Consider the following 23,304-nt stretch of genomic DNA (forward strand, 5'->3'; position numbering starts at 1 on the left):
ACCTTCCTAGCACATAACACACTGCTATGTGTTTCAATATATAAAGCCGTGGATCGGTTTTGCATCACAAACGAAAAATTAAAGAAATAGGAGTAGTACGTATTATTAGCTTTTTAAGGTGTTTGACCGACGTATCATTAACTTTCTTTGTTTTCCTCTCCTTTCCATCCATCCAAACGGTCCTTTTAAGAGAAAAAGGTTACAGTAGAATGGATGAAATCGACTCCCGCCAAAAACCGTGACAGGGGGAGAGGGGGGAAATTTTTTGGGTAGAGAGAGAGAGGAAGTTGTTGCAACTCGCATGGCGAATCCATACAGAGCTGTTCCCAATCAAGAGTTGTTCCCAATCAAAATAAGAAAACTTCTAAGACCACCACCATCTGTTCCTCGTTCATAAAAAATGTAGGTGTTATCCCTTTTCATTAATCTCTATGATATTTATATATACAGTGTATATATGCATGATTATGTGTATAAATCTTCTACAGGTTTATTTGCATGATTGGTGGCTGATTAAGGCTCCGGACGCAGACAATTAGGCGTTGGAGGGTTTTCGAGTAGAGAGTAAGAGTTGCTTTCTTTCCCCATCTCCCAATCTTTATTTATCTTGAAATTTTGATCTAATTTTTGAGCAAATTTCAGCTTCCTAGATCAACAATTGAAGTGATTGAGAGAAATTAAATGAAACCCAAGAAGGGTTTTCGCATTTTTTAGAACAATTTTGAATTCCATTTAGAGTAAGAGGATTAGGGTTTTTTAAATTGAAAATTTGATGGGAAAATATGGAATTTTTTTTTTCTCCCTATTTCAGTTGTTCCTTCAGTGGCCATGTCAAAGATATAAGTCTAAATGATTATTCTAATAAATCTGGAAAAACTGCATAGTATGGCCCTGACCATGATAAGATGTTTGATATTTTCCGTGCACCTTATATATATATATATATCTTTTTTTTTTTCATTTTCAATTTTTTTTTTTTTTGAATTATATGGTTAACATGTAGTGCATGAGGCCTCATGCTCAATTACAATATTTACTTGTAATTTCTTACAATCAGTCAAATTGAGGGGTGGTGAGTTTCAGTGTAGATGGTGCTTCAAGACTAATGATGCTTCATTTTTCTGTTTCCTTCTTTGGGCGCTACTTGGATATGAATTCTTAGGTGAATGTCATCAAAAACACTTTAAGTAATGCTCTTTTCCATCAACAATTCTCATGCTGATATATAAAGTCATGCTTTTTCTCATTCTGCTTTAATTAAATCTCATTTTATTTTTCCTAGACATCTGCAATACTTTCCTCCCTTTAAAAGTTAGGCCTGCCTTCCATTTTTTGTTCATCTTTTTCTGAAAGTTAATAGTAAGCTTGGGATTCATCTTTTAATTATGTTATATAACTATGATTTATAAACGGAATTTGTATTGTCGGTAATTTATTTGATTTATACACATTCGTAAATTTTATTTCATTCCTATAATCTTTATTTAATGGAACCGCGAGTCGTACTCCAAATATTCAAGTTACAAACTTACAGTACAGTTGGTCAAATCGTATTACCAAGTAACTAGTAAAAAGTGAAAATATAGCTAAGAATAGTTTAGGTGTTTGATAGCGAAACTGAATTCGCAAGAGATTAGGGCTTCTTATCTGAAAACTAGGTAGATGGAATGATTAATCCTGAAATGTGATTCTAAAATAAGATTACTGCTGTTTCGAGTTTACAGTTTATAGATCAATTAATCTAAATTGAATGGTTTAGCTCGGCAAAACCACTGATCATCATATTGCCATAATTCTGATTTAACCTTTATATTCTCTCTAGTTTTTCTTTCTTGTGTTGGCTGCATACGCTTAATTCTGTCAATCTAACCATGTTAAATTGTTTGTGCTTTTCTAATGACACCATAAAGGCAGCTTATATACCCTGATCAGATGATTATAATGATGATAATTCTCTTTAGTCATTTTCTTCTTTAATTTAATTTATAGGTCCCCAACATTAGAAAAAAATTTGCACTATTAAATGTGAGTTTTTGGTAAAAATTGTTTCACTTTGTGGTTGTTGATTGTCAAGATCTATAGCGCTTAGACATCATCAATTGTTCCAAATTTCCAATTACTGCTTATTGGACTTCCTACCACAGGAGTTGAGGAATAACAGTTTTCGATCTGCAGCAATTGCCAAGAGGCATGAGTCCATGACACTTGAGACGGTTCACAATTACACTTAGTGGTTTCATAAATAGGTCTCTCACACTTCAGAGTGGCTTTTCGTCTGAGGTGAGTTAGTTGAGTGAATCCTTTTGGTTTCAGTACCTTCAGCCTTCTACAGTATTAATGTGATGATCTTATCCTGCTTCATAATATTTCATGGGTACTATATGTAGGTTTCACAAATGACAAGGTTAATATAAGTACATATATGTATGCATCAGCCATTAATGGTCATTGGTTTGAGGAATAGCTACATTAAAATGTATTTTCCTGTGTTTCTAGTTGCTTCTGGGTAACTCCACCCTCCATTTCCCTGCCCTCCTCTTTTTGAATAAGAGCAATGATATATCCTGTGAATTCGGAGGATGCCGAATAGGTGATATATGGGTTGGGGTGTCGGCCCCCACCACATGATATCACCCTGACATTATATGGTGGGGCCCACACCCCCCCTCACACAATAATCAATCAGCATCCTCCAAATTCGGAGGATGTATCATTTTTCTTTGAATAATATTTTAATTCTGATCTTGAATTTGAATATCAAGGGAAAGATCCGTAATATATAGATGCATCTATGACAAAATGACATTGCTAGAATTTATTTAAAAGTAGCTCTTTTACCCTCCCCTGCCCATACTCCCCTCTCCACAAACAAAATGGAGTCCAAATTTGAAACTCTTAATTTGCAATCATTTCCTTTTTGGGTTTCCATATTGCTGGGAAGTGTATGCTGCTCGATGTTTTGGTGAAGAATCTACCAGTAGAGCTGTTCCATCAAGGGTTTCTAGTTTAGATGGGTTCAACATGTCTTCCAATGATGTTTCAAACAGTTCTCTGCCAATTTCTTTGGATGATCTTCCAGTGACTCGGATACGTGCTATCTTAATGTCCACCCTTGATGATTCTGAAAATTCTTTGTTAACAAAGAATATTTTCACTGATATGCTGCTGGAATATGGTGGCAACACTTTCAAAGATAATATTGGAGCATCATATCACTCGAACACAGGAAAAGTAGTCCAATAAAGACTAGTAATTCTGTACTGAATGAAACTCCAAGTGATAAAAAACTTAAGGTCAAGCGGAAGTTTAGAAGTGATGATGGGATCTCACATGCAACAAATATGGGAAGAGAGACGGGTATCCCGAGCTCAAGTAAAGGTATTGCTACAAGAAGCATGACTAGATTGAAAAACTTAAAAAGCAAGCAAGAAGAGAATCTTTCAGTAGACCCGAACATAAAACAAGGAACTTGTGAGCCAATTTCTGCGTCAGAGGTCTCTGGGAGTCAATCTTGAGGGATAAGAACTGGAAGTGATTCAAATATGAGTGATGCAGCCATAATAACTGAAGAGGAAACGGAAGCCAGTAGTGGATGGTAACACTTGCTTTGATGAAGAGATGATTGCAGCTTTTGATGATGCCATTGCCGATGGTGTTGATGTGCTCAGCTTCTCCATCGGTGCAGATGATCTTGTTCCACTCACAGAAGATGGGATTGCAATTGGGGCATTACATGCCATGAAGCGAAACATTGTAGTGGCATGTAGTGCTGGCAACAGTGGCCCTGCCTCATTAACTGTCGAAAATGTGGCACCATGGATCATCACTGTTGGGGCAAGTAGCATAGACCGAGTCTTTAGCTTGCCTGTTGTGTTAGGAAATGGCATGAAAATTGAGGTAACACTCAGTCATGGAACAAATTCTAACCTCCTATAGAAAAAAAAAAAAAAGAAAAAAGAAAAAAAAAAGGGTACTTTTATGACCATTTTGTTGATTTTCCTTTCCTAGATTTTCACCGTATTATTTGTTTTGTAACCTGTTATAGGGACAAACGATAACCCCATATAAGTTGCACAATAAGCACCCACTGGTCTATGCAGGAAATGCAGAACTACCTGGCACAATCACAAATAGAACAACGGGGTAAATATTCATTTGCCGTTGTTCTTGATTTTTGGATTGTTATTTTGTATTCCTAATGACTTGAATTTGTTAATCTTCAGACGATGCCTTCCTGGTAGCCTCCCACTGGATGTAGTGAAAGGAAAGATTATTTTTTGCTTGAGAGGACACATTGGAAATGCTGAAAAAGGTTTGGTGGTGAAAAGAGCTGGGGGTGTTGGTATGATCGTAGAGAACCTGATGATGGCATGGGAACATCAGTTGATGCTCATTTACTACCTGGAACAACAATATTTTCCAACGATTCGGCTACAATTCTCAATTACATAAGCACTGATAAGAATCCAATCGCAACAATAATCCCAGCGCGAACGGTTCTTAGCACTAAGCCAGCCCCATTCATGGCAGCTTTCTCATCCAGAGGTCCAAACGGCCTTGATCCTAATATTCTCAAGGTAATTTATAGTACTAATTAGTGTTCAGCTTATAGGTGCCAAAACAAAAGCCTTGCTGAATGTATAATAAGGCTAAATAATACAGAAACATAACAAAATAAAAAAAGAAATGCTAAACTAACATATGTCTATACAACAACGAGTCTAGAAATATATTATGAACCATTGATTTGCAACTACAAACTCATTTTTCACACCTAAATTTGCAATTTCTTTTCAAAGAACTATATTTATTTTAACATCATATCACTTGTATCTAAATTTATTGACCACCAACTTAATTGGTTTTGTGATTTCAAATTTAATGATCGCCTACTTGATTATTTGCAGCCTGATATTACTACTCCAGGATTAGATATCTTGGCAGCATGGATTGAGGACACTTCCCCCACATATTTGGCTGATGATCATCGAGTAGTCAAGTACAACATTCTCTCTGGCACTTCCATGTCTTGCCCTCATGTGGCTGCTGCAGCTGCACTTGTCAAAGCCATACACCCTAATTGGAGCAGCGCGGCTATAAAATCTGCTCTATTGACCACTGGTACACAAACATATCTACATTTGAATATGTGCAAGTGCAAGTGCACGTGAATGCGCCTTTTTGCATGGTTTGTCACTTAGAAAACAGTTCTCACGAAAAAAAAAAAAAAAAAAAAAGGGAAAGAAAAAGAAAAAAAAAGAATATTGTTTTCAGACTTCTTTTTTACGAGTTTTCAAAAAACACGTCAATCAAAAATCTGAACCAAGCAGGCAATGTATCACAACCTTATGTGTTGATTACTGTTATTATTATTTTTGGCAGCTAAAGTAAACGATAACATGGGGACACAGATGACAGATGCATTAGGAAATCCCGCAACCCCCTTCCAGTATGGAGTTGGCCACTTCGAACCAACAAACTCAGCTGATCCTGGTCTTGTTTACAACACCACTTACAGGGAGTACCTTATCTTCCTCTGCAATTTTAGTACTGGTGTCAGTAAATTTGAACCATCATTTCAGTGCCCTGAGCAATTGCCTTCATCAAGCAATCTGAACTACCCATCCCTTGCTAATGCCAAATTTAGTGGCACCATGACTGTGAACAGGACTGTCACAAATGTCGGTGGCAGTGGAGGTGTGTACACTTTGACAATCGAAAAACCAGTTGGATTATTGATTTGGTTCTTAGCACGGTAACTGTTATCCTTAGCACATTTATTTGTCAAGCATTTTATGGCCTTAGTTTCTATAAACCCCATGGATTTCTTGCCTGATCAGTGTCTCCATAAACTCTGTTCTTTTCTTATTTTTTGAATACTAGAATTATAAGTATGGAACAGTAGAAGAAAAAATAGCTTGCTACACATTATTGAAAAGCCTAGATTAGGTCTCTTATGTATTTGATTAACTAAAATGAGCTAAAATTAAATGGATTTAGGACGGACATTTTCTACCCCGGGATTGTTTTGAACCTTTTTTGTCTTGCGGGTTTCAATCTAGTTTGTAGTCCCTATTGTAATAGATAACTGTACTAGGATTTGTATTGTTTAGATTGTTAGGATTTATATGCCCTAGCATAGCAAATTCCTATCTGAATTATAGTGACATATGTTCCTGACGTTTCTGAAATATTTATGTTTTATATAATTGGTGAATTTAATGTATTATGTTTCGATTTATTATAGAATTGATAGTATCCACTTGATTACAAGAGATATTTATATATGTATGTGATGGCGATCAATACATGAATATAAATAGTAATCATAAATTGTTCATAGTCGGTAATTATGGATGGATTCATAATTAATTAAGACTTAAACTGGATTCGCGTTAGGTTGAGATATATTGCAAGAGCTGTCGTATGCAATTGCTCCCTATCACCGTCATGGCATTTGACTCTTAAGCATGAGAAAAGTATAAACTCTTTTATTAATTAATAATTACTTTGATTTGTTCGGCGGATTCTTCGGGATCCTTAGACTGACACTTTGGGTAGTTATGTAATTAATAGATAGAGGGTTATATTTTCAATATTTGTATCATTGCTACTTGTATTTATTTTGTATTGATTATGGTTGATCACAAAGTAAATTCGAAGGCCTTCGTATGTTTTTAGACAAAATGATTTATTATATATTTATTTATTTAAATTATTATTTTTGTCAAACAAATGTTTTATTGTGATCGAGTCAGAAATAATCAAAGGTACCAAAATAAATATATTAATTAAGTAGTCAGATTGATGGCTTTATTTATCCGATAACTAATTATGCATAGAGGGGTCAAAGTGCAACATTGACTTAGAGGTTATTTATTATTTAATTGGAATTCAATTAATTTCTTTTAGTGGAGTAGAAATTAATTTATGAATTAAATGAATTGGGTTCATGGACCGGGCCAATTATAGCTAATAAAATAATAGGCTCAATGGATTCTCACTCATAGCCCAACTTGATATTGGAATCCTATTAGATTTGAGACATGTGAATTAGAGATTGAGAATGATTTGTTGTTTCCTTTTCTTTATCTTTATATTGCCTATAAATATATATAGTCTATGTATATTTTGGGGATAATTTTTATGAGAAGGAAAACGAAATATATTTTCTCTCTCTAGAAAATTAGAGTTTATGTTCTCATCTAATGGAGGCTCCCACAAGCCTAGTTTTCCAAGGTCTTTCATGGAGGCTTATGAGTGATTCTTAAAGGCAAAACAATTACCAAGAAGATGGAGATCCAAGGAGAAGACATCTTGTTAGGGGATCTACAATAAGTGAGAACATTCACTTTAGAGGAAAGATTTAAAGGTTTACTCAGACCTTTGATATAAGTATTCAATCTGTTAATTAAATGATACATTATGTTTTATTTTTGCATAAAACTTGTCTCTATGTAATGAATCAAGATTTATGAATTAAAATCCCTTGAAAAGTTTTTAAAACTAGCACGTTTTCCTACAGTGGTATCAGAGCATGGTTTGATTCATTATTAGAGATCATGTTTTTATCAAAATTCATCATTCATGGATCCAATTTTAATGTGCATATATTTATTTATTGATGTATGTTGATGTATGAATTAATATATTAATATATATTGATACATGATGATGTATGTATAATTGTGAATGGATGATGATGTGTGATTGGGGCATAGATGAAGTTTATAGGTTTTCGAATGTAATTAAGGCTTTGATTTAGCCGTTTGAAAGTTCAATGATGTAATTTAATTTTTTTTTTTCATTGTATTTCAAATTGTAAATATTTTTAAAGCCATATAATATTCATCAAAGGATGCTATGAAACTTCAAAAAGGTCCAAAAGGGTTAAATTATGCTTCAATAATTTTCTGGAATTTTTTGGAATTTTTCTACAATTTTTTGGGCTTAATTTAATTTTCTGGAATTTTCTTATACTTTTCTGGAATTTTTTGGCGTTTTTCCGCTGGCCGGAGCTTCGCCGGCTGCGAAAAGGGGCGTCGGAGGAGGCGTGGATCAGATGTGGCGCAGATTGGGTGAGCCTGACGCGTGTTCCTCACGCGCCAGGAAGTGGCAGATGCATGACATGCTGGCGCGTGCATTGCATGCGCCAGCCAAGGCTGAATTTGCCTCCACGCGCGTGAAGGCGCGTGGAGGCGCGAACCACGCGCCCCAGGCGCGTGCCTGAGCGTGGGGGCACGTGCCTTCACCTGCTGCATGCCCCAGGCGCGTATGAGCGCGTGTGGGGCCCTCCAGGCGCGTTTCAAGCAGCGTTTTGCTTCTCCTAATGCGTACAAGCTTCCTATAGGTGTTTACAGACTGTTGAAGGACACCAGCACAGCAATAATAGTATTTAAATGTTAAAAGCCAAGTCCATTGGCCATTTAAATTGCTTCTGTCTGTGGTTTGATTATTTATGTGATGCATGGAATAATTTAATATTGATTATGATTGTTCATGCATTGGATCCATGATTTTTATCTAAATGGCTTGATTTATATTAATTAAGTTATGAAAATAAATTGAATTAGATTGCTAATTAATTTGAGGGCATTTATTGGAAAACGAAAAATTATTTTTGTAAATTATTTTTGCCTCAAATTAAATATTAGTGAATCATTTAAAATCCATATATTTTCTAAATTTAATTGGATTAAAATCAAGGCATTTTGCATACATTAAATCATGAATAGAAAACCCTAGTTGTATATTGTTAAAAATTGAGTGAGAGCAGGGATTTTTATACATTACCCCATGGCCTTCGTTATTAAAATCATTATAATTAGATGTTAAAAAATAAGGTCCCACGCATGATTTAAAGAGTCTTAATATTACAAGAATAGTTGTCTCATGAAAATAAAAATATTAAATGTTCATTGTAATTAGATCTTTAAAAATAAGGTCCTACACATGATTTAAAGAGTTTAGATTATAATGACAAGATATTTAATATTTTATTTTTCATTAGAGCTTTAATAATGTTATACACTCAATCTAAAATCAATAGTGTTAGCTCCCCAACGGAGTGGTGTACACTAGGTGATTTTAGAAAGGCTAAACCAAATCGGGAATCATTTTATATAGATAGACAAGGCATTGTCTTAAGAGATATGGAAATGATGGGATTTGCCCGCCAATAGTAATAATAAATTTCGCCAACCGAATAAGTTATTGGCGTATTGGTTATCTGATTTTTCATGCAGTGGTTAAGGAACCCACATATTATTATTTTAATGGAAGTGCTCACCTAATAGCAAATAAATCCCAACAATAGTAATAATGAACTCCTCCATCAGGATAAGTTATTGACATATTGATTGTGTGATTTATGATGCTACGGAGTTGAGGGACCCGCATTAATTAACAAGGATTGTTCACCAATAGTGATAATAAAATCTTATTCTATTGAGATTTATTATACTTTATGGTTAACAAACTCATTTTAATTTTAAGTATATGCATGATAGTATTAATAATTCACCTTGCATATTATATGAATGCATTTATATTCAGATTAATTATGTCTAATCCTGTTTATCTACTTGCTAATATATTCAATGTGACTGGACCTTATTAATATTAACTGGGAAAGGAATTTAGATATTTGATTCACAACGTAGGGGTACAAAATGTATTTACTACTCCTATACCTAATCCTTTTACTTTGAGATACCGAATTTGACATTAATGCTTTTAATAAATTAAATAAGGCAAATGATAGGACTTGGTGCAATATTTTAGAGTTTACCTCGAATACATTCCAAAGCTAACATTTACATTATTTTATTTTCTTCAAGCATTATGTTAAATATCAATGAGATGTTTTAGTGAGATTAGATAGAATTTATGTCTAAATACTATGTCAGATTTGAATACCATTAAGATAGCCTAAGGAACTCCAGTATGATATCGTATTTTAAAAATGATTGTTTATTATTTAAAAATTAAACTGGAGATCAATAGGGCTGACTTGAATGGTAAGTTTCAAATTGATATGATTATTACCTTGTTACAAAATTCGTTCGGCTCTTTCAAAGTAGACTAAATAAGGAATCAGTTTGAGTTCACACTTGCTGATATTCTTATAGAATTGGTAATAGATAAAGGGATAATCAGAAGTATAGGCATTCCTATCAATCTAATCTAGTTTATACCATCTTCTTCTAGGCCCAAGTGGAAGGGCAAAGAAAAGGAAAAGGATGATAATAGGACTAGGCTAACACAAAATATGGGTATCCAAAAGGTTAAAGGGAATAAGATAGTGTATATTGAGGGCGAAGGAAACTATTTCTTTTGCCGCTAACTAAGACACTAAAGGACGAACTGTTTAAGCAATGACGTGGCATAGGAAAATATATTTAATCATTGAGCCGTGTTACGTGGTTGTATCTATTAATTCCTGATGGATAGATTCTGGAGCCACTAAACATGTTTGCAATTCGTTGCAAGGATTTCAGGAATCCAGAAGTCTCGATAATGTGGATATATATTTGTCTTTTAACCTGATGCCAAGGTTGTAGCAAAGTCAGTGGGAGTATTATATATGAAATTAGAGAGTATGAGGATATTAGTATTATAGAACTATCTTTATGCACAGATGTTAGACACATTCTAATTCTTATTTCACTTTTGGTTTATAAAAATTGGTTTGTTATTTTGTAAAACTAGTTTTATAAAATTGAATAGATGTGCGATTGCTTCGGGTGTATTGAAAGATGGTTGATATACTATAATCACAAACTCTTAATATTTGCATGACGTAGAAACTAATGTTGTATTTTCTGGATTGAATGTTAAGAGAAAATTTGTTATTCCTGATTCATTGTGTTTTTAGTATCTATTTTTGGGTTATAATCAGTCAAAATAAGATTCAATGGTCAAAGAAGGTTTATAACCTAGTGAGGCAGAGGAGCCTAAACCAAACTTGTGAATCCTGTTTTGAAGTATAGATAACTCTAAGGGCTTAATCAGCCAGATGGAATAGACATAAATGACAATTGGAGTCAGTACACATAGACACGTGTGGTCTTATGAACATCCAAGCAATATTACTCACGTTTTGGATAAATTTATCTGATGCGACACAAGTCTTAAAATTTTGGTATATTCCAAAAGTGTCAAGACTAACGTGGAACACAGATTAGGTAAACTTATCAAAACACTTCGATCTGATCGTGGATATGAGTATTTCTTGGGATAGTGCAAAGACTATATAGTCAATGAGGGTATTGTGTACCAGTTTTCCGCAATTGACGCTCAATGGATTGAGGTGTCAAATAGGAATAACAGAATTTCCGCTTAACATGGTTAGATCTATGAACAGTTATGCTACATTATCTTTTTCATTTAAGAGTTTAGCGTTAATGATATCGATGCGTATTATGAACTGTATTCCATCTTAGTCTATCTCAAGGATACCGTTTGAGCTGTGTTTTTGACTAAATCTTAGTTTGAATCACATGCACATATGGGGTAGTCTTGCACATGTGCGCTTGATATGGACAAGTAAGTTGGAAGCAGATCATAGGCATGCTTGATTTGATGACTACTCTAAATGCACTAGGATAGATTATTTTATAATCTCAATAATAAAAATTGATTGTTTAGATTCACTGTTTATCTATAAGAGGATCATATTATGAATCATATACCCAGTAGCATAGTGTTAGAGAATATGGTATGAGTACCAGGTGTACCACAGATGAACAAACTTATTATAGAAATTAAGAATAATATATGAATTCCCTATTGATGCGTCAGCATCATCTAGTACACAGCTTCCTGCATCGGTACATTGATGTAGTGGGAGGATTATCATCCAATCCGACAGAATCATGTTTTTAGGTGAGACCGTTATGGACATCCCTGTTAAACATGAGTTGGACCCAGTAAGCTACACGGAAGCGTGAACTGATTTGAATACAGATCGTTTTGGCGAGTTACTATGAAATCAGAGTTGGAATCTATATATTCTAATAAATTCTAGGATCTTGTAGAACTTTATAGTAGGGTGATACCTATGGAAGGCAAGTTAATTTACAAAAAGATACCAGAAGATTTCTTAGTGAATAAATCATGAGTGTACAATGGAATGTCATTATTTTTTTGATTCTATATAAATTAATGACATCCTACCCATTTAGAATGATGTGGAAGTTTTGTTATCAATAAAGAGGTAGTTGTTCAATTACTTTTAAATGAATGATTTTCAAGATGTAAGCTATATTTCTAGGATCAAGCTTTTGCAAGATCAGGTTAAAAGGAAAATAGGCTTATCTTAATAATCCTACATTGATAAAGTTTTGACCAAGTTTGGTATGCATAACTCAAAGAATGAGTTCTTGCTTTATTGATATGGATTGCTCTCTCTAGTAAGTAGTTTTCCAAGACTAGCAGAGGAGATTGAGCAAATGAGACTGGAACTATATGCTTTGGCATATGGGAGTCTCATATATGCCATGATCTATACCAAACATGACATCCGCTATATTGTAGGGATAGTCAGATGATATCAGTCCAATCTTGGACTTGATAACTGGTTTGTTGTGAAAAATATCATTAAGTACCTAAGGAAAATCAATGATATCATACTCATTTATGGATGTGATAATATGGTCCTAGTCAAGTATGTCTGATTTTCAATCAAAAGTAGATACTATGAGGTTCATGACTCAGTGTATGTTCACTTAATGGAAGGGAAATCAGTTAGTAGATTGTTAAGCAGATTTCAACTGCTGACTTAAACCTGCAGGTGGAGTACATTGTAGCCTTAAAGGCGGCAATGGAAGCCTTTTTGGTTTGATCTCACTGATTTAGAGGTTGTGGAGCATACTAGCTTGCCTATTGAGCTATATTGCGACAATAGTGCAGAAATAGTCCAAACCAATGACCCAATGTTCCATAGAGAACAAGATACACTGATAGGAAGTATCATGTTCTATATGATATTGTCTGGCAAAAAAATGTACTTGTGGCTAGAACATTGCATTGGAACACAACTTTGTTGATCTATTAACAAAGGTGTCATTGATCAATAATTTTGATCGTCATCTGGATAACATTGGAGTTAGATGCAATTTGAATTGGCTATGAGGGCAAGTGGGAGCTGTTGGGATTTATATGCCCTGGCATAACAAATTCCTATCTGGATTATAGTGACATATGTTCTTGACGTTTTGAAATATTTATGTTTTATACAATTGGTGAATTTAATGTATTCTGTTTCGATTCATTATAGAATTGATAGTGTCCACTTGATTACAAGAGATATTTATATATGTATGTGATGGCGATCAATATATGAATATAAATAATAATCATAAATTGTTCATAGTCGGTAATTATGGATGGACTCATAATTAATTAAGATTTAAACTGGATCCGCGTTAGGTTGAGATATATTGCAAGAGCCGTCGTATGCAATTACTCCCTATCACCATCATGGCATTTGACTCTTAAATATGAGAAAAGTATAAACTCTTTTATTAATTAATAATTACTTTGATTTGTTCGGCGGATTCTTCGGGATCCTTAGACCGACACTTTGGGTAGTTATGTAATTAATAGATAGAGGGTTATATTTTCAATATTTACATCATTGTTACTTGTATTTATTTTGTATTGATTATGGTTGATCATAAAGTAAATTCTAAGGCCTTTGTATGTTTTTAGACAAAATGATTTATTATATATTTATTTATTTAAATTATTATTTTTGTCAAACAAATGTTTTATTGTGATCGAGTCAGAAATAATCAAAGGTACCAAAATAAATATATTAATTAAGTAGTCGGATTGATGGCTTTATTTATCCGATAACTAATTATGCATAGAGGGGTCAAAGTGCAACATTGACTTAGAGGTTATTTATTATTTAATTGGAGTTCAATTAATTTCTTTTAGTGGAGTAGAAATTAATTTATGAATTAAATGAATTGGGTTCATGGACCGGGTCAATTATTAATTCATTGTAACCAATAAAATAATAGGCCCAATGAATTCTCACTCATAGCCCAACTTGATATTCGAATCCTATTAGATTTGAGACATGTGAATTCGAGATTGAGAATGATTTGTTGTTTCCTTTTCTTTATCTTTATGTTGTCTATAAATATACATGGTCTATGTATATTTTGGGAGTGATTTTTATGAAAAGGAAAAAGGAATATATTTTATCTCTCTAGAAAATTAGAGTTTATGTTCTCATCTAATGGAGGCTCCCACAAGCCTAGTTTTTCAAGGTCTTTCATGGAGGCTTATGAGTGATTTCTAAAGGCAAAACAATTACCAAGAAGATGGAGATCTAAGGAGAATGCATCTTGCTAGGGGATCTATAATAAGTGAGAACATTCACTTTAGAGGAAAGATTTAAAGGTTTACTCAGACCTTTGATGTAAGTATTCAATCTGTTAATTGAATGATATATCATGTTTTATTTTTGTATAAAACTTGTCTCTATGTAATGAATTAAGATTTATGAATTAAAATCCCTCGAATTTTTTTTAAAACTAGCATGTTTTCCTACATAGATATCTCTGAAAGAGAGTGAAAGACAGTAAGAATGTACATGGGTTTGAGTTAGAGAGAATTGTACGTATGTTTTCTTCTTCATGTAGTGAATCTCTTTGCCGTCTTCATCAGAAGGCCTATAAGACGAACCAGGTTAAATCGTTAGTATGTACTACTTGAAGAAATTTTTCCATGATCATCCATATTCTGATATGGGTGATATATTTGGTATGGTAGGTGCATTCATGATCACCCAATTTCTGGCCGAGAGAATATATTTGATATGAGCCGTTGGTGCACCCAGAGGCCCAAACTCAGGTTTTTGTATCACCGGAATTGACCAGTTAGATGAAATTGCAGCAATTTGGTTCAGTCGTTGGGCTTGTCAAATTGGACTGTTTTGTATCTGGACCAATCAATCGGTTGGGCCAAATGTTTTTTCTTTTCGTTAAATTGGGCTGGATCTGAACACCAGCCCAACACCGTACTTTTATACCTATATTTATAGAATTTGATTGACCTTCGCGGGAAATTTTTTGTTTTGGTGGTGCATACGTAGTGAAATTGCAACCTTTGGTAAATTGATCATGTTTTGATGTATTTTTTCAGATAATTGTAACTATTTTTCTTAAAGCTTCAAGCTAGTTTTCATATAACTGTAATTTTAGATCTCTTAATGCGAATTTGAGTAGCTTTTCATTTCATTTAAATGTCAACCATATGAAAAAATTACTACTAAATGAACTATTCAATGTGATCCCAAAGTTTTTTTTTCTTTATTTAAAGTATAAGCTTGACTTCGCATTGATCAACATAAGTGGGTATTATTATGAAAAAATAAAAATAGAAATTTGATAGTCAAGAAGAGATAACTATAAAAAAAAATTAGTTGTCTTTTAGCGAACAAGTCCTTTTTTTAAAAAAATTATCACTAAACTACATGATTATCACTAAATTAGCTGTCAAGCCTGTCAGCCTATATAACGTTTTTTTTTTTTTTTTTTTTTTTTTTTTTGACACCACCAAACTATATATTTATAATGATAATTAACATCTATAATCAATCTAGAAGCAACAATTAAATTATTTGGATTTTCTTTTCTTTCTTTTTTTTTCTTATTTTTTTTTATTTTTTCCTTTTTTGAAAGTTCAATTATTTGGATACTGGTTGCAAGGGAAAGCTTGAATGCTACAGATAAAAAGAAAAAAAAAAGGCTGAATCACTCATGGGCCCGGTTCATTTGACTACCAAATGGTAAATGTTTAAATAATCAAATTTTAAAAAAATTTCCAACCCAAATCAAATAATAATCTACCAATGGTTCAACATCTGTGAGATAATTAAAGCTTCACTGCATGGCATGAATATATATAGAGTAAAATTTTAAATATTATTGGAACTGCAAACAACAATATAATATGGAAAATGATAATTTTGAACTTTAAAACCGACCCAAGTGAAATAATAACTAGGCAAGTCAAGTCATGTAACAAACCACAAAATTTCCCTCTTGCTCGCACACTCGTCCCCAATTTTATCGCAACATACGATACTCACAATCCACCTAAAAGAGATTCCAATCCAGAGAGAAATAGTTGAATGAATGACTTCTAAGAGTAAAAGTTGTCACCGGAATTGGCAGAGATTGTTGGGTCAAATCTCCTTTGCCGTCACCGCCTTTAAAATCATTGGTTGCAGCGACGACCAGGTGATGGAGGTCCAGCGTCTGCCTGCGAAATTTTCTCTCTCATCTCCAGTCGTCCAAAAATCTCAGATATATACCGATTTCTCTCATTGAAAAAGAATCTAGGGCTAAAAATTCATGTTCTGAAACAATTAGGGCTATTCAAATAATGATCCCAAAACCTACTTGGAACGACTTGCGAAGCTTCCGATGGCCTCGACAAGCTTTCGACGACAAATAGTTCTAAGTTATTTATATGCTACTATTTACATAAGAGAGCTTCATGAAGGGAGAGACCCATTTATTTCACATATCCAACAAATCGAAAAATAAAATTCAACTAAATAAAACTATGAAATAAATTACATAAGTATAAATTCACATATGAGATTTCATTTTTTTTATGGGAGCTTTTTTCAATTTGTTTTTTTGGAAGTTGGTTCTTCAAAGCACACACCCGGCTTGCCACGTTGCATGTCGGCAGTTTTTCAAATTTTTAAAGTTGGGTCTTGAAGATGTAAGAAATTTAATTTTCCTTCTCAATTTGGAAAGAATATCCTACATTTCAAATATTTTTCAACCCATTTTCCCTCTATTGTCAGTCTATTTATAGCCTGTTACAGATCTTCTAGAAGCTTCCTAATTAACTCCTCACACTGGGCTGATCGCCTGGGCCCTTCTTGGTCATGGGCTCAATTTCCTCTTTCTAGAGTCGGGCTTTCAGCTTGATTCCCTAGTCCTGGGCCTGGTTAATGACTACTTAGTTCGGGGAGGTTACTCTTGCCCGACCCGTTCTCAACGGTCTGAATTGTATCCGACCCAGGTCACCTTTCGTATCCTCATCTGCCCCCATAATCTCTCTCTCATTAATTAGGGTGGGATTATCGAAAAGACACAACTAGGGCATGACGGCTTGGAGTGATGACATGGGTAAGCGAGTGGTTGGTTCAGAGGATCGTACTTCGAGATCTGCTGCACCATTATTACTATAGCTTCCCAATTGTTGAGTCATTTTCATTTTAAAAATCCCAGCCAGTCACTTTTTGTCTTTCTTCAACCTTTTTCACTTTTGTCTCCTACTTGTATTCTCCGGTGGGCCTCCTTTGCTTTCTCCGGCGAGCTTTTACCTTTGTGATCCAATTTTTGCTTTGTTATTGGGTGCCTCGCAAACTTTATTTCCAAGGTTAGTTCCCTTCTCTTGCTACTCTTTATTAGAAAAAATAGAACTTTACCCTCAGAGACCTCTTTCCCCCCTTTCTTTTTACATGGTTCCTCTTGATTTGGATGCTATTCGTTTGAAGAATAACATCCCCAACGATGTCTCCCTTAGGGTTTACCCCATGGGTCTGGATGAGAGTTCCGGCGAAGGTCTTCTTCTTGGGGAGATTCTCTTCTCGGTTCGTTATTTGAGTGTGATTAGATTTCCTTTACACCTGCTCTTCTGCTATATCTTCAACAAATTAGGGCTTACTCCCCTTGAGGTTAACCCTAACTTCCTTAGGGTAATATCGGTTCTTCTGATTTTAAACCGTGATAGGAATCTTGATTTAGACATCATAGACCTTCTCCTCTGCTATCGAGTTTCAAAAATTAGAAATAGCGAAAGGTATTTTCACTTCTTTCCCATCGAGAAATGATCTATTTGTATGGACAAGCAATCTTTTGAAAAGGGTTGGAGGCAAAACCTAATTGGGGTAAGTGGAAATTGGAGAACCCCATTCGCTCAGACTTTCCCCATCCTAACCACTTTCGGAAAGTGCTCTATTCCTCAATACAAGAAACCTAAAAAACATCCAGCTGATTGTCACTATAAAACTTGCCTTCCTAGTTTCTGCACTTTTCTTTGTAGCTGCCTTCAGATTCCTTATGATGAATTGGTTTACAGCGTTTGCAGGGCCATGCTTGATATTCTGAAGGAGAGAGTTCTGAACAACATCCCCTCAGCCACTGACTTGCTCACCTCTAACAATCTCTCTGACATATCCCTCCTTGGATCTACGATAGAGAGTATCCAGATTCCTTCTTTCAGTAGGAGGAAGCGCTCTGCTCCCACTCCTTCAGCTACACCAGTCACCACAACGGCCACCTCAGCTACCCCGGTTTTGGGTCAAGTTACTGAGCATCCGACCGTTGGGCCCTCTGGGTCCATCTCCACTGAAGTTTAGCCTACCATGCCGAATAATGTACCTTCTGACATTCTGACTGAAACTTCCCTAGATGATACTCAGGATGTTGGGGGTTCTTCTAAGAACAATGGAAGATCTCCTCTAACCTAGGCTGGCGTTTCAAATAAAAGCTTGGGAAAAAGACCAATACCTGAAGGTGGTCTTGATCAGAGTGACCTCCCTCCAGCATAGAGGGCTCGAACCTCTTTTAGGGTTACCAATTCTACCCCCTCTCCTCAGCTGTCCATTCCGAAGGGTGAATCAGCCAGAACCTCCGGTTCATTACCAACAGTTATCCCATGGCGCCCCTTACTCAGTATGAGGAAGGGTCAGTCATTGCCCCTACAGACTCTTTATTCAAGGACCCACTCACATCATTTGCCTTTTACAAGGGCTTTTGGACTCCAAAGATATTGAAGTTCAAAATAAAATGACCTCCAATGAAATGTACCAGGGATTCCCAGCAGCTGTTGTTGAGGTAACTCTCCCTCTCCTTGTAATATATTCCTTTTTCGTTATGATTATTTGATGGTTGTACTTATCAAAACATCTTTGCCTTTATGCAGACTCTATTTGGGATGTTCACTTTTCAGAAGAGCATTGAAGTTCTGAACAAGAAACTCAAGTCCCTCTCTGCTGGTCTTAAAAGATCTGTTGACTCGGAAAGGTAAACTGATGCCAAGAACTCAGAGCTGCTTGTTAAGCTAAACGAGTCAGAGAATGAATTGACCGCTCTGAAGGCTGAGAGGGACGCTCTGAAGACTGAATAAGATGCTCTTAAGGCCGAATGGGATTCTCTCCAGGATGAGGCTGACGTTCTGAAGATTGAAAAGAACGTCGCATTGACAGAAAGGAATGCTTTGAGGGTAGAGAAGGGTGACCTTCATCGCACCTTAATTGTTAAACGGTTGTCTCGTTCCAACTCTACTGAATGTCATAGGCATAGTTGATGGTGGCATGAGAGCTCTACATGCTCGCTTCACCAGGATTGGGGCTCTTAGGTATATTGAGGGGTATAGAAATGGTTTTATTGATCGTTCTCCCCTCTAGGGCGAATTGAGCTCCTGTGCTGGTCCAGATGAGCTGGATGCCTCTCTGGACATTGACTCGCCGAACACTTACCAGGATCCACCCTCTGCCCCTGCTGAAAATATTTTTATTGAATGCCAAGAGATTGCAGCTTCAGGGATCATCCCACCCTTTCGCCCTCTGAATGTTCCTCCCATCACCACCATTTTTCTTTCCACATCAGTTACCTCTGATAGAATTTTACTGACTAAAGAGGTAATTCATCTTGACTTTCCCTCCAGAGATGGTGATGCGGTCAAAGGTGAAGAGAATAACAATGAGCCAGCTGGTAATGATGGGGAAGGCAATGGATCCGGATTAAGGGAAGAAACTGCAAACTAGTGTTCTGTTGATCTTTTTTTCTTTTTTTTTTTTTACTCATGTACTTCAAGAACTTATCTTGTGATGAATGAAATGATATATTTTTTTTCAAGCTCCCATTCTTCAATTCTGAATGAGTTGATAATTTGACTTTCCTATTTGGTTTTCATTTCACAAGTGTTCAGCGTTCGGCTATTAGTGTCATTGGCCACTTGACTTTTATTTTGCACTTGTGCTTGGTGTTCGGCTAATAGTGCCCCTTACCACTTACTTTGCTAAAGTGCTTGGCGTTCGGCTAGAATACCACTTGTCACTTCACACACCTTTTTTTTTTCACAAGTGTTTGGTGTTCTGCTCATAGTGCCATTTGCCACTTACTTGTCTAAGCGCTTGGCACTTGGCTAGAATGCCACTTGCCACTGCGCACTTTCTTTGCAAGTGTTTGGCATTCGGCTCATAGTGCCACTTGCCACTTACTTGTCTAAGTGCTTGACGCTCGGCTAGAATACTACTTGCCACTGGGCATTCTTTTTTGCAAGTGTTTAGCGTTCAGCTCATAGTGCCACTTGTCACTTACTTTGCTAAGTGCTTGGCGCTTGGCTAGAATGCCACTTACCACTGGGCACTTTCTTTGTAAGTGTTTGGCATTCGGCTCATAGTGCCACTTGCCACTTACTTTGCTAAGTGTTTGGCGTTCGGCTAGAATGCCACTTGTTACTGGGCACTTTTTATGCAAGTGTTTGGCGTTCGGCTCATAGTGCCACTTACCACTTACTTTGCTAAGTACTTGGAGCTCGGCTAGAATGCCACTTGCCACTGGGCACTTTTTATGTAAGTGTTTGGTGTTCGGCTCATAGTGCCACTTGCCACTTACTTTGCTAAGTATTCTTTGCTAAATCAGCTTTTAGAAATGAAATGACTTCTTTTATAAATCTTGGAAACTCTACACATACATCTGTGAGTACATAACCCAAAATGTGCATTACTGAAAATGGAATTCAACCTTCTATTGGTAGTACCTTTTCAAAGATGTGGCATTCCATGGTTTATTGACTAACCTTCCAGCCATGGTCTCTAGGACACATGCCCTCTTTCCAATGACTTCTGCATCTCTATACGGTCCTTCCCAGGGTGACACCATCTTCTTGACAATTCCCACCTTCTTCTTTAGAACTAGATCACCAGGTGCAAAATCTCTATGTTTCACCTTGTTGTTATGACTATGCACAAGCGTTTGCTGATACGATGCAAGCCTTATTGCTGCTGCATCCCTTTTCTCTTTTAACAAATCAAGATTAAATCTCAACATACTATCATTCTACTCCTGACTCCACGCCAAACTTCAAATAGTCGGGACCAAGTGTTCAACTGGTATCACCGCCTCGGTGCCATACGCCATAGTGAATGGGGTTTCACCAGTTGGTTACCTTAGGGTTGTTCTGTAAGCCCACAGAACATTGGGAAGCTCATCGAACCACTTACCTTTCTTGTCTTCAAGCTTCTTCTTAATACAAGCAAAGATTGTTGTATTTGTAATTTCAGCTTAACCATTTTCCTGCGGATGGCTGACCGTTGCTAACTTGTGATTGATCCCATACTCTTCCAGCAATTCCCTCACTTATTTACTATCGAGATTAGTTCCATTGTCCATAACGATTGACCTTGATACACCAAAGCGACAGATAATATTACTCCAAATGAAGCGCCTTACTTGAGTTTGGGTCACACTAAGATATGGCTTTGCCTCCACCCATTTGGTAAAGTATTCTGTTGCTAGCAGAATGTATTTGTTCTGTGACCTCGCGGTCGGCAGGGGGCCAACCACATTCATCCCCCATTGTGCGAAAGGCCATGGTTTGGTCATTATGTGCAGGTCTTCAGGTGGTTGGTGGATCAATGGTCCGAACCTTTGGCACTTATCACATCTTCTAGAGAATTCTTCTGAATCTTGCGACATGTTCGGCCAAAAATATCCTTGTGTCATCACTTTGTGCGCTAAAGATTTTTCTCCTGAATGATTGCCACACACACCCTCATGGATGGTTCGCAAAATCTGTTTAGCTTCTGTGGGGGTTACACATTTCAAGTACGGACCTGAGAAAGACCATCTGTACAATTGATATGCATAATAGCATCTTTTGCAGCATTTAACCTAATCTTCCTTGCTTTATCTCTCCGTTCGAGTAGCACACCATCCCGTGTGAAAGTCATGATTGGGTCAATCCAGCTCGGTTCATATGGTATGACATTAACTTGTCGAGGGTTTGAACCGGACAGTTCCTGAAAGATAGATGGCTGAAACAACACGTCAATTGGTAAACCCTGGCCAATGTTTTTCCAGAACTTAATGCACTACAAGCCAATTGATCGACATCTTCATTGCACTCCCTCGGCAATTAGATGAATTTGACCTGATCGAAGTCTTTTGCTTCGCGTAGAACGGTAGAACGGTACGCCTCCATTGTCTCATCTTTTGTTCTATACTCTCCAGTCACCTGCCAAATGATCAACTATGAATCACTAAAAGCAATTAGACTTTTGATCTTCAATTCTTTTGCCAGCTTCAGTCCAGCCAGTAATGCTTCGTATTCTACCTCATTATTAGTTGCGCTGAATTTAAGTCTGATCGCTTAGCTTAGCATGGTTTACTCCGGCGTTTGCAATTTGATCCCAATTCCTTCACCCATTTGATTAGGAGAACCATCCACAAAGAGCTTCCACGAAGAACCCCCAAGATCTTCTTCTATGTCTTCTGTATCGTATTCCAGTAGGAAATCAGCCACTACTTGTCCTTTGATTGCCGTTCTAGGTTCATACGTTATGTCAAATGAGCTCAACTCTATGGCCCACTTCGTCATTCTCCTTGACAGGTTTGGCTTATGCATGATCACCCTTATAGGAATGGCAGTTAGAACGACGATTAGATGGGATTCAAAGTACTGCTTGAGTTTCCTCTTTGCATTTACTAACGAGAGGATCACTCGTTCGGCCTTTGAATGTCGTCTCTCTGGCTCGGCCATTATTTTGGTAACATAAAACACTGGGAATTGCTTACCTTCTTCACAGTGCACCAGGACAGCACTCGTTGCGATGCTGGACACACCAAGGTACAAAAGAGCTTTTCACCTGGCTCAGGGGCGGACAAGACTAGAGGGTTCCGCATATACTCTTTCAAGATGGTCAGTGCCTGTCATTGCTCATCCCCCAGGCCTGCTTTCCATAGCCTTTTATTGTGTCGAAGAACGATTTGTAGCGATCTGACAGCTTAGAAATGAATCGACTTAACGCGGCTATTCGACCGGTGAGTGTTTGCACCTCTTTAATCGTTCTTGGTTCTACATTTCTGATCAGAGCTTCTAGCTGAGCTGGGCTAACTTCAATTCCTCTGTTATTGACCACGTGTCCCAAGAATTGCCCTGAGCCCACGCCGAACGAGCACTTGGTTGGATTTAACTTTATTCCATACCTCCTCAACATACCAAACACATTGCGTAGATGTTCCAAGTGATTGCTAT

At 36.5% G+C, this 23,304-nt stretch overlaps 1 pseudogene; it reads left to right on the forward strand.

Moving 5' to 3' along the window:
- Positions 1–301: 301 nt before the first annotated feature.
- Positions 302–8,464, forward strand: LOC132270559 (subtilisin-like protease SBT5.6; annotated as a pseudogene).
- Positions 8,465–23,304: the final 14,840 nt, after the last annotated feature.

This window comes from Cornus florida, unplaced genomic scaffold (genome assembly GCF_030987335.1).
Source record: "Cornus florida cultivar Cherokee Brave unplaced genomic scaffold, ASM3098733v1 CherokeeBrave_3.0.0_Hap2_Chr08, whole genome shotgun sequence".
NCBI classification, from domain to species: Eukaryota; Viridiplantae; Streptophyta; class Magnoliopsida; order Cornales; family Cornaceae; genus Cornus; species Cornus florida.